At 49.0% G+C, this 11,850-nt stretch overlaps 1 protein-coding gene across 6 annotated transcripts in view; it reads left to right on the top strand.

Annotated features, from left to right (window-relative positions):
* ARHGEF12 (Rho guanine nucleotide exchange factor 12) overlaps positions 1-11,850 on the top strand; it is a 1,284,704-nt gene that overhangs the window by 899,474 nt on the left and 373,380 nt on the right. The gene's annotated exons all lie outside the window — the stretch shown is intronic.

Below are 11,850 nucleotides of genomic sequence, written 5' to 3'. Positions count from 1 at the left end.
ATCCAGCTATATTGCACCAGAATAACGAGAATAAAAGACTGCAGCCGCGCTTTTTGCACATTGGGCTTACTAGAAAATGTTGAATCCCAAAATGCTGAACAGGCATGTCCCCCGCTGTCATAGTTCGGCACTATGGGCTTCGGGGATGTCCTCCGCGTACATTAAATGCGACGCACAGCATTGTGGGCTTCAGGGGTGTCCCCCGCATACATTAAATGCAAAGCACGGGACAAATGAACACAATCCCAAAAGCTTGAGTTACAAAATGCCAACAAGTCACTTTGCAATTTTGAAACTTGAGTTTTTGGGATTTTTTTTTTTTTTTTTACATAGATCCAATCCAGCAACAGGGAATCTGGTATTACAACAGGGCTCACCGTGGCTGAAGTTACTGACTGGTCACAGGCTTCCATCAGCAGTTGAGTCAGGCCCTTGCAGAGGACTCTGGACAGGGTGAAGATCCAGCTCTTTTGGTTTCATAAGTACAGGAAGACCCCTCTGATGCAGAAGACTGGAGCAAACCTTGATCACGACCAAGGACAGGGTTGCCTGGCCTTGCAACGCTACATGGTCAGACTTCCGAGTTCCAGCTGCCCCTTTCGCATGATGAGACTGCAGCAGCAGGTTGGTAAGGTCCCAGCAGAGCTCCAAGGATGCCAACAAAGTTCCAAGTGATAGGGTGAGAAGGTGCCCATGCAATGGTGCAGGCCATTTGTAGACCCTGCGTTAGGGAGAAGTCTCATTTCTCTGCTAATTCCTTTCAACCATGGAGGTCCCCAGCTCTTTTGTTGGACTTGATACTTTTTCATTTTAACCCTGGAGTGAGTGAGACCTTTTTCTCACTCCCTCGTGTTTTTACCTGATTTGGATTTTTTTTAGATGTTTTTGGAGTCTGACAAACTCCATAGGTATCTACTTTTTGTATGGTGATACAAAGCATCTTCGGTGCAGTGTCACTGAGAAGTTCTTTAGCTTTCTCATAAGGTTTAAATACCTTTCCTTGTGTGAACTACAGTTCCCTAGAATAGTAAGGTGAAATTGACTTTACTTACCTTTTCTCTTTGTAGGTCCAGCACACACCATCTTATGTGGAGTGCTGGCAGGTCACCTAGTAGCCCCTTATCCTACATTATCATGTAACATGTGTGTTACCCTCACTCCTTTAAATGGCTTGTGGCAGTGTTTTATGTTTTCCTACCATTGTGCTTTTCTACCGCAGGCTGAACCCTCAGCTGCAGTGCAGCACCCATGGGTGACCATTTTGTCAAAATGGCCCCTGTTGTCTTTTTTTCACCATTTTCTGTTTGTGGGGCCTTTCTTGGTTTTTACTCTGTGTGATTGACAGCCTAGGCTGTGCATGAATGGAAGAAACCTGCTTAAAAGACAAGGGTTTTGGGACTACAGGGAGAGTCGACCACTGGGAGAAACACCCAACGAAGAAACCGTGAACGAAGCTTGCTGCAACTTCCTGGACCTTTGAATTCCCTGCTGCTGTGATCTCCTTTTTCACCTTGACAGAGAAGCTCCGGACGGAACGACTTCTCCCCTTGGGTTAGTGGGACCAACTCACCCTGAGACAAACTACACTGGAGCACCATCCCCGACTGGCTTTGCCTCTCCGTTGATTCGGAAGCCCAATGCCAGGGGTTGAGTGTCTGTAGTCTAGTAAAACATCTAGCGGTAATAAATCCGGCCAGACGCTCCAGAAGCATGACCTCAAGTCCCCTCACCAGAGTGTAGGAGTGAAGGAAGTCCAACTGGTATCAGTGATCCGCATCAGTGCTATTTGCTAAGCGCTGAAACCGCAAAGTGCCGCTGAACTGAAAAGAGGCTGTAGCTGCCGAGGACCTCCCAAGTACTGCCACAGGAGTCCTCCAGACGTTCTTCCTCTTCCCCCCACTACTGAGGCTCAGGAACCAGGGTCTGCACCGCTGTAGCAAGACAGAATCCAGCTGGACCACTCTTCTAACCAGAGATACTGTTTAGGCTTGGGGTACTTGTCTTACTGCCTGTAGCCATGCTGTTCTCACTTGAGAATTGCATTGGCTGAACTTCTTTTCAAGTTGATTACAGCTTGTGACCCTACAGTGATTTCATTGAACCTCTCTAATTTTGTGCAAAAGTCTGATCTAAGAAGTGCATCAGATCCATAGAATGTGTACCAAATGACTGTCCTGGCTCCCTGGAGACTCTTCTAACTCAATTGACTTTGATATTGTTTGTCCCTCATAGGTGGTAGCCTGCTGTATACTGGTACTGCTGGGAAAGGCTTATCTAGACGTCATTGGAGGATTTAGTTGTCCTCACATTTAAAGAGAAACTGTTCTAACCTTTTTACTTCCCTAAACCTTTCCTTTGCACAAACCTCAGAATATGCAAAGTTTACTAGTGTGATATATAAATGCCATTACTGTCCTTGTGATTGAAATCACCTCAGGGTGTAGGAATTGTGTAAGAAGCATATCTAACGATTATTCACTAACTTGTTTTGGTTCGGAAAAGTAATTTATTTTAAAGCCTATTTATATTGTTAAAACGAATTGCCTTTCTAAAAAATGATAATTTAAAAAGTTAATTAAAATATTTATAACTGAAACCTTGGTTACTTGTATTTACGAATTTCATTTGTACAGCTCACATTTACCCCTCTTGAGATGGGCCTGGCTGCTCAGTCACACTACCAACTTGTGTAGTACAGACCTATACCAAAAGGTGGGTTGCCTAATAACAAGCAGATAAGTGTTGTGTAGTCTCACACAGTGTGACTGCACTAATTCTTACCTAACAGGTAGGGGTCCACAATGAGTCCACACTGTGATATATGTTAGGATTACACTTAGACTGTATATAAATAGTATATTTTAGGCCCAAAAACACACACGGAAAATTAATCAAGCAGGTAATGTTATCACACAATATTACTAAATATAAAAAATATATACAGTTAGTCAGTGCTAGTCATACAGTTCAAACCCCCCAATCCCCAAATACTTGAAAGCTAAGTAGATAACAAATGCACCAACAGCCCACAGGAATGGAAACCCTGACTTGAAAAGTCCAACCCCAAGTTGAATGGGGCATTGATATTGATATTTATATTTTATTTCTATCGCGCTCGTACACAGGTGTTTTAGAGTGCGACAAGGGAGGGAAACAGGGGAGAACAAAACAGCGATCTTACTAGGCCCAGTGACATTGAGAATGCGCAAGTGCATGGGAGAGGGGGAAGGGGAAGTGCATGGAAGGGGGAGAAGTGGAAAGTGCGAAACAGAGGAGAAACAGATAAATAACAATAAATAAATAATAAAGGCAACAAACAGTGGTAGTGCAGCCAGCAATTTGCAAGTGCTAGGTTTAAGGCAGCAGACAGGGTAGGTCTGATAAGTGCAGGAAGAAAAAGGGGGGGCTGTATGGCTACAGACCTTCCCAGTGCAAGGGGTGGCCCGGAGGCAGTGCGAGAGGCTGACGGGGTGAGCAGGTACCTGGGCCCGGAGGACAGAGGGTGGCCAGGTGCACAGTGCCAAGAGAGAACTGATCAGCAGGGGAGAGGGGGAGCGAAGGCAGAAGAAAAGAGGAAGGTCTTGAGGTGCTTCCTGAGATGGTTCTCCTCAAGTTTTAGAGTGGCAGGGAGGCTGTTCCAGAGGGAGGCCCCAGCCGAAGACAGAGATCTACCCCCAGCTCATTTATTTGAAAACCGACTGACCCTGAGGGAGTTGGAGTTAGAGGAGCGAAGAGCTCGAGAGGGGAGGTATTTGCGGAGGGATAGCTGCAGGTTTTTTGGACCCAGGCCCCAGAAAGCCTTGTGGACAATGCATAGGGTTTTGAATTTAATCATTGCATCCACTGGGAGCCAATGGAGAGATTACAGAGCTGGAGAGATACGATCCCCAGGGCTTGAGGCCAAGGACAAGTCTTGCAGTCCTGTTCTGGATTAGTTGCAGAGGGCGAAAAGTGGAGGCAGGAAGATTTAGAAAGAGGCTATTACAATAGTCCAACAAAGAGAGAACCAGTGCTTGGGATACCATGACCTTGTCTCCAAAATTTCACACAGCATTTTTAGAAGGGTATTAGCCTGCTTGTTCGAAAAACCATTGACCTTTTACTTTTGACTACATTTTTTTGATAGTTTTTTTGGTCGAATTTCAGTCAAATCTAATTAAATATGTTAGGGAGAATTCTCAGAAATGTGCTAATTCCGCTTCTACATTAGATACCCCCAGCTCTTTTGCTTGATTCTAGGACTATTCATTTTTATCCTGGCTAGAGCGAGACATTTTTCCCACTCTCTCGTGCATTTTTATTTGATTTGAACACGGTTTCTTTTAGTTTTTACAGTCTGACAAACTCCATAGGCATCATCTTTTTACATTGTGACACATAGGACCATCAGTACAGTGTCACAGAGAAATCCTTTCGATTTCTGCAAAGGTTTAGATACCTTCTCTTGAATAACCACTGTTTCCAAGAGTAGTAAAGTGAAATTGACTTGACTTATATTTTTCTTTTTTTAGACCCAGCACACACTATCATACAATTGGGTGCTGGAGCGGTTACTTAGTATCCCCTTTGTCTATCTTCTCATGTAACATTTTTATTTTACCCTTTCTACAATTAATGGCCGGTGGTTTACTTTTTCCTACCATTGTGTGTTTATACCGCGGGCTGCATGCGCAGCTGCAGTATAGCACCCATGGGTGCCCATTTTGTCAAAATAGCCCCAGTCGGCTTTTTTCACCATTCCAAAGGTCCTTCTTGAGATTTACTCTGCGCACCAAACCAAGTTTGGCCCCTTAGTTTTGTCTTTAGCAGGATTCACTGGTGAAGCCCACCTCTAGCTCCAGCATGCCTGGCAGGGGCAGGAAGCAAGGGAGTTTCCCGAAACTCCCTGTGCTTGGTCTCCTTGGTTACAGGAATGCACCCAAAGGTGATTGGCTGGCTGGCTGGCCTTGGACGATAGCCATCCTGCTGTGTGAGTGACGGCTAGGCTGTGAATGAATGGGAGAGAATTGCATAAAAGGCAAGGTCTTTTGAAAGGGAGGTAGAGTTGACCACTGGACGAAGGAACCGAAGAAAGAAACTGGAAGAGAAGCTTGCTGCCCCTCCTGGACCATTGGTTTGCCCTGTGAAGCCCTGCTGCAGTACTGAAGCTCCAATTTTAGTATCGACTAGAGAAGCCCGGAACGGACGATTACTTCCATTGGGTTGGCAGGAGAAACTAACCCCAAGACGAACATGAATGTAATCCCTCTCCCTGCTGGCTGTACTTCTTTGCGGCTTCTGGAACAGAGTGCCAGGGCACAGGAACACCAGGAACGAGTGCATCATGTTTATGCTGGACCCAAGCTCCAGGAAGATCCTAAGGACTCCCGAGAAGCAGGACAACCCAAGCCTGAGCCACTTCGACAGAGTGTTGGACCCCAGAAGCAAGGGGAGCCTACAAGGTGTCCAAGAACTGCAATGATGCTATTTGCGAGTAGCAGAAACCGTGAAATGTTGGTGATCTGGAGTAAGCCTATTGCTGCCACCGACCTTCAAACCATAGTGCAGGAGTCACCTGACGTCCTCCCTCTTGGCCCCACGACTGAGGCCCGGGAACAACAGGACTACAACAGGAACAGAAGCCAGCTGGACCCTTCTTCAAACCTAAGGTACTGTCTAACTAGGGGTACTTGCCTCTTGTTGTGTGTAGCTTGCTTGCTCTCACTGGAGACTTGCATTTGCTGCCCTTTGCAGAGTTGCTTGCATCTTTGCTATTCACACGCCTCCCAGCTTGTGGTCCAACTGATTATTTTTCTACAAATTCTCTATATAACATTGTGCAAGACTTTTGTGCTATCTTCAAGAAGTGCCTCTGCTCACCTAGACTTTGCTCATTTGACATTGGCTCTCCTAGCTCCCTGAAGACTCTTCTGACCCTTTGACTTTGTGTTGATCTGTCCCTCAAAACAGTCATACATAAGTTAGTTGTATAGCTGGGAAAGGGTTAACCTTTACTTCATTGGGGGATTGTAAAGTACTTACCTGTTCAGAGAAACTTGTTAACCATTGTTTCCTTTCCTAACCTTCTCCTTTTTCCATAACTCCAGTGTTCAAGTGATAAATCCGTGTCCAGTGTCCTAGCAATTGAAGTCACCTCAAGGTGTAGGACGTGTGTGACATCCCAAAAGGGTATCTACTTACTTAACTGAAACTGAGTGCATTTTTGAAGTGTATTTTATTGTTGCATATTTAAAGAAGGCTTATTTTAAAACTGACTGTTAATGAATAAATAATTATTTTAATAAGAAACCTTGTGTGTTATTTGAATACTTGTCACTGTAAATCTGTATGTTCCACCTCTATAGCTCACATTGACCCCTCTTGAGATAGGCCTGGCTGCTCAGTCACTCTGCCAACCTGTGTAGTACAGGCCTATACCAAAGGTTGTGTTACCTATTGCCAAGAGGAGAAGGCTGGTGTAGACTCCCACAGGGTTACTACATACAATCTTGACTAACACATTGTTGTTAGATGTGTAATTAAATGGGGTCCTAGTTAATATCTATTGGAACCCGACGATTAAGAGCATTTGCCAATCCTTGATGAACCCTCTACAGTTTTGATGGCAATAAACACCTCCTTTGAGGATGATCTCCTAATAGGAGGCGACTTTAATGCATATTGTTCCCCCACTGTTAGACATTCAGCAAAACTAAATACAAACAATATCGACAGCGAATTGTGGGACACCTGGTTTTCCGATTTGGAACATGACGGTTCGAGGGGATTGGGTCCTCCGACGTATTCCATATCTATGGCATGTAATCATCACAGCTGTGCTGCTTCGGAAACTTTTCGGCGTCTGCGTCGATGACGTCGAAACACCATCGCCGAGGACCTCCTCCGACGTCATCCGATGTGATAAGTAGGACGCACGACGCCCGTAGCCTCAGTTCCGTTTTTTCTGCGAACGTGTTGCTTCGTGAATCTCGGTTAACGCATCGACTCTTTGGAGTTCTGTTCTTCGAACCTGTTCGTTTTTGTGATAATCCTTCGTGTGAAAATGTCTTCTACTTCGTCTTTGACCCCGCGTCCGGGTTTCAAGAAGTGCGGGGAGTGTGGGTCCAAGATGTCTGTAACGGACTCGCACAACGCCTGCCTCTGGTGCCTCGGGGAGGCCCACGACACGGATGACTGTATCGACTGCCAGTCGCTCACGTCCAAAGCCTTACGCGAACGTAAAAAGAAGTTGTCGGTAGGTTGGGTGACCAAGCCCCAGAAGTCGAAGTCTGCGGGGCTTTCGACGGATGATTCGAGGGGTGACTCTCCGCGTCATTGTCAGAAGTCTTGTGGGTCTCCTTCTAGGAGTCGGTCGCGCCACTTCTCAGCCTCTTCGAGGCATTCTCGGAAGCGCCGACACGGTCGTCTTCCAGGTCCTCTTCGGAGGACTCTGCCCGGCACGTCGCTTACCCCACCAGCCGTGCGACGCCAGAGGAATGGGCTTCCTTCGGGAAGAAAATGCTGGCGATTCTTGAGTCGCAGGGTACTAAGCCGTCCGTGCCCCCGAGTGGGGTCGGTCGTGAGAGGCCGTGAGACACCGCTCGCAAGAGTGGTCGGCACGAGTCACGGGAGAGGTCCCGCTCGGACAAGGAGACTCGTTCTCGACGTACCCGTTCCAGATCCAGGTCCCGGTCCTCGACGCGTTCGAGACCGTGTGCACCTGTGAGGTCTTCCAGGAAGACATTGACGTCTGAGGCGTCGAGGGCGTCGACAGGCTTTCTCGAGGCTCCGAGGAAGTCGTCGAAGCCGTAAACGCTCAGGTCGTGTTACTCACCACTCCTAATAGGTCAAAGATGCAGAGAACACGACCTTGGAGATGTTGGTAGCATAGAATTCCGAATTCAGCCTTCCATCCCAGCTCCCCTGAGTACAAGACTCAGGCTTCCTCAAAGAGGGGCTCTTTTCCACAATGTACCTCTCTGCTGTTTCAGTAGAACAGACAGAGATGTCAATTGAATAAAAGAGCGGGGAGAACACACACCGCCAATACCAATGCTGCAAAGGAATACAAGATATTAGACAGTGTTGATGTGTTGATGTTATAAACAAGTGATTAGAACAGTAAATGATTGAACAACTACCTATATGAATATTGGAGTGGAATTGCGTTTCCCCGGGATTATCTACAAAGAATAACACGACTGAGTGAAATAAATCTAAATCAGTATCGTTTCCCACTTTAGCTATAGTATTGATAACAACTGACCTGAGTAAAGAATATTGGAGTAGGTGGAGTCCAGGATAAGGAGTTCGGAATTCTGGAGACAACGACAGGAGAAAATAACAAACAGGGAAGTTAGTATAGGTAGGTAACCCTGGACGGCACGAGGGACGCACTAGGGTCGGGTTGGTGCAGATCAGGAAAGCGTTCATATGCACTGAAGAATAATCTCACAGGAAAGTCACTTAAATGTCCCAGAATCCAACAGAAAACAATGTCCATAGAAGACAATAGATATGTACCCGAGAACACGATTATGGTTGAGTAGTTGTTGAGGTGATCCGGATGAAAAAACAGCCAAAATTGATGTGCAGAGCGGCAACCAGGAAAGAACCGCAAGACACTGAAGATAGCCGTATCCAGAAGCGTTCCGAGTCCAACAACCAGACGATCACAACAAGAACAAGGCAGGAGACGAAGCAATCCAATTTCAGGCAGAAGGTCAAAACCAGGAGTTCAGATAAGGATTCGTGTAGGGATACACAAAGAAGAAACGGATGAAACCGCGTGTAGCTGGTAACGCTAATTAGCAGCAACGAGCCCCTTGGAAGACGGTGGTTTTATAGTCGTCGTAAGAGGGGCGTGGCTTGCCGTACGTCTTCCACGTACAAGGCGTGTCAGGTGACCTGGAGTACGTCGACGTTTGTACAGACGCCATGGTAGCTTGTACCTGGACCATAGAGGAGCCTGTAACGAAGATTAATTCTGCAAGGATGCCGACGGGGAAGTCCGAAGTGTAACAGGTCGTCGAAGGACACGCTCGGGGCTCCGGCTTCGAGGGCTGTGTCGACGCCGCCGATGCTGGCGGTGCTGCATCTGACATCGACGCCGATTTCCTCGACGCCGATCCTCTCGGCGCCGATGCCTGTTCTCTCGGCGCCGGCGCCGATTCGCTCGACGCCATCGACGCCTTTCGTGCCGGAGGTACCCCGTGGCACGGGGGAACCCCCTAGGAAGGCTCTGGTTAAGAGCAAGCACTCTCGGGTGCCTTCCTTTCGCCACCTGGAATATATTTCAGAGGCGGATGAGGATTTTGATGGCCTGGTTCCTAGTCCGGTTCCAGATGAAATTGTCTCGGGCCATAGTCAGTTTGACGATTTGAGGCAGTCACTGCATGATGCCAGTGAACTGGACACCTCTCCGGAGGTGGAGTTTTGTAGGCCTGAGCCTGGCTCTCATGCCGATTCCTCGTACCGGCGCCTTATGGCTAGGGTTTCTGAGTACTTGGGATGGTCTGCTCCCCCAGGGGAGTTTGTGCAGGATGATCTAACGGACATCCTTGATGTTGGTCCCCCAACTGACCCGGTACTGCCGTTCCATATGGCTTTACAGAGAAGGGTAGCGGCGGCTTGGACTGCTCCGGAGAGTCTCCCGGCGGTGGGCAGATACTTGTCGCGAAAATACCGTCCAGCCAGTAGCGACCCCTGCTACTTGACCAGGCACCCCACTCCGGAGAGTTTGGTGGTGCAGGCAGCCACGGCCCCAGCAAAGCAGGTGTCGTACCCTACCATCCCTCCTGATAGGGACGACAAACGTTTTGATGGCTGGGCGAAGAAAGTGTTTTCTTCAGGTGGTATGGCGCTTCAGACGGCCAACTCCATTTGTGCCTTGTCTCGTTTCACACACACTCTGTGGAACTGTGTTGCATTAGCGGCTGAACATATTCCCGAAGGGGACGAACAGGATGGTTTCCTTGCTATGGTCCATGATGGTAAGGATGCCATGTGTGAGTCCGTTCAGTCGGGTTTGGACTTAGCTGAATGCGTCAGTAGGTCCATGGCGGCGAGCACCGTGATACACAGGTTTGCGTGGTTGCGGAAGTCGGGGTTTGCTCCTGATGTGCAGTCCCGTCTCCTCAACATGCCCTTTGACGGTGAACACCTTTTTGGCAGCAAGGCTAACGAGAGCCTTGAGAGGTTGCAGACCTCAAAAGCTGCAGCGAAGTCGTTGGGCAAAGCAGTTCGCCAACCTCTGCCTTTTCGTCTTAGGGGACAGCAGTGGAGGGGTGGTTCCTTTCGCTATTACTCGTCCTTCAGTAAAGCGAGAGGAGCTGGCAGTCAAAGAGGCCAACGCAAGGGTACCAGAGGTGGCCGACAGGGTACCAGTGGTGCCAAGGCCGCTCGGGCAGTTGCCTCTTTGCCCTCAGGTAACGCCGCAGCCACTACCACTCAGTCATGAGGCCATGTCCCATGGTTCGCCGGTTGGGGGAAGGCTGGCGCAGCATCTTGTAGAGTGGCAAGCCATTACTTCATATGTGTGGGTTCTGGAGATCAGAACCCATGGCTACTGTCTTCCCTTTCGGCACAGGCCTTGCGACAATCCACCGGGGAACCTCTCTTTGCAGAGTCCGGATCCGCTCCTTGCGCAGGAAATTCAAGCCCTGCTGGAGAAAGGCGCCATAGAACTGGTGCCTGTAGCGGAGAGGAACAAGGGATGGTATTCCCCTTATTTTTTGATTTCGAAGAAAGACGGGGGATTGAGACCCATCATGGACTTGCGCGGTTTGAACAAACTCCTTAGGAAGGACAAGTTCAAGATGGTTACTCTCTCTCAAGTCCTCCAGGCCCTTCAGCTTCAAGACTGGTTGGTGTCACTCGACCTCAAGGATGCTTACTTCCATGTGCCGATCCATCCCAAGCACAAGAAGTACCTGAGGTTCGCGGTTGGCGACTCGCACTTTCAGTTTCGGGTCCTGCCGTTCGGATTGTCCTCCGCCCCGAGGGTTTTCACCAAGCTCATGGTGGTGGTGGCAGCGCATCTCAGCGAAGGGGGGATTCACGTCTACCCCTACCTGGACGATTGACTGATCAGGGGAGCTCTCCCGAGCAAGACCTGGATCATCTGTCCGTTACCTGCCACTCCCTTCACAGGCTGGGCTTCTCCCTCAATTTAAAGAAGTCCCATTTGACGCCAACACAGCGGCTCCGGTACATCGGAGCAGTGCTCGACACTTCCCTGAGGCAGTGTTTTCCTCCCCAGGTGAGGGCTCTTCACATTCAGCAGATGGTGCACAAGTTTCAGCATGCCCAGACGCTCCCAGCGTTCGAGTTCTTGAGGTTGCTCGGCCTCATGGCATCCTGCATTCTTCTGGTGCCAGAGGCTCGCCTGCGGATGAGATCTTTGCAGTGGGTACTCAAGACGCAATGGTCGCAGTCCTCCGGCAGGATGTCGGACCCGGTTCAGGTGCCGCCCTCGATCGCCCGGGACCTTCTGTGGTGGGCCATCGAAGGCAACTTGATGAAGGGGGCTCCATTTTGGCTTCCCTGGCCAGATGTGACGATTGTGACGGATGCATCCCTCACGGGATGGGGAGCTCATGCCAACGGGCTGACAGTCAGCGGTCGTTGGTCTCCGTCGGAGTCCAGACTCCATATCAATCTGTTGGAGCTGAGGGCCGTCAGGCTAGCCCTGAAGGCTTTTCGGCCGACTGTGCGAGGAAAGAGTGTCCTGATCCTGACGGACAACACAGTGGCCATGCACTACCTCAACAAAAAGGGGGGGGCAGGGTCACTTCCTCTGTGCAGGGAGGCGATGCAGCTCGAGTTCTGGGCCATCCAGCAGGAAGTTTCGATCTCGGCAGTTCATCTGGC

Source organism: Ambystoma mexicanum, chromosome 9 (genome assembly GCF_040938575.1).
Source record: "Ambystoma mexicanum isolate Mex_15411 chromosome 9, UKY_AmexF1_1, whole genome shotgun sequence".
Lineage (NCBI taxonomy): Eukaryota > Metazoa > Chordata > Amphibia > Caudata > Ambystomatidae > Ambystoma > Ambystoma mexicanum.
This window is presented reverse-complemented; position numbering and strand designations above follow the sequence as displayed.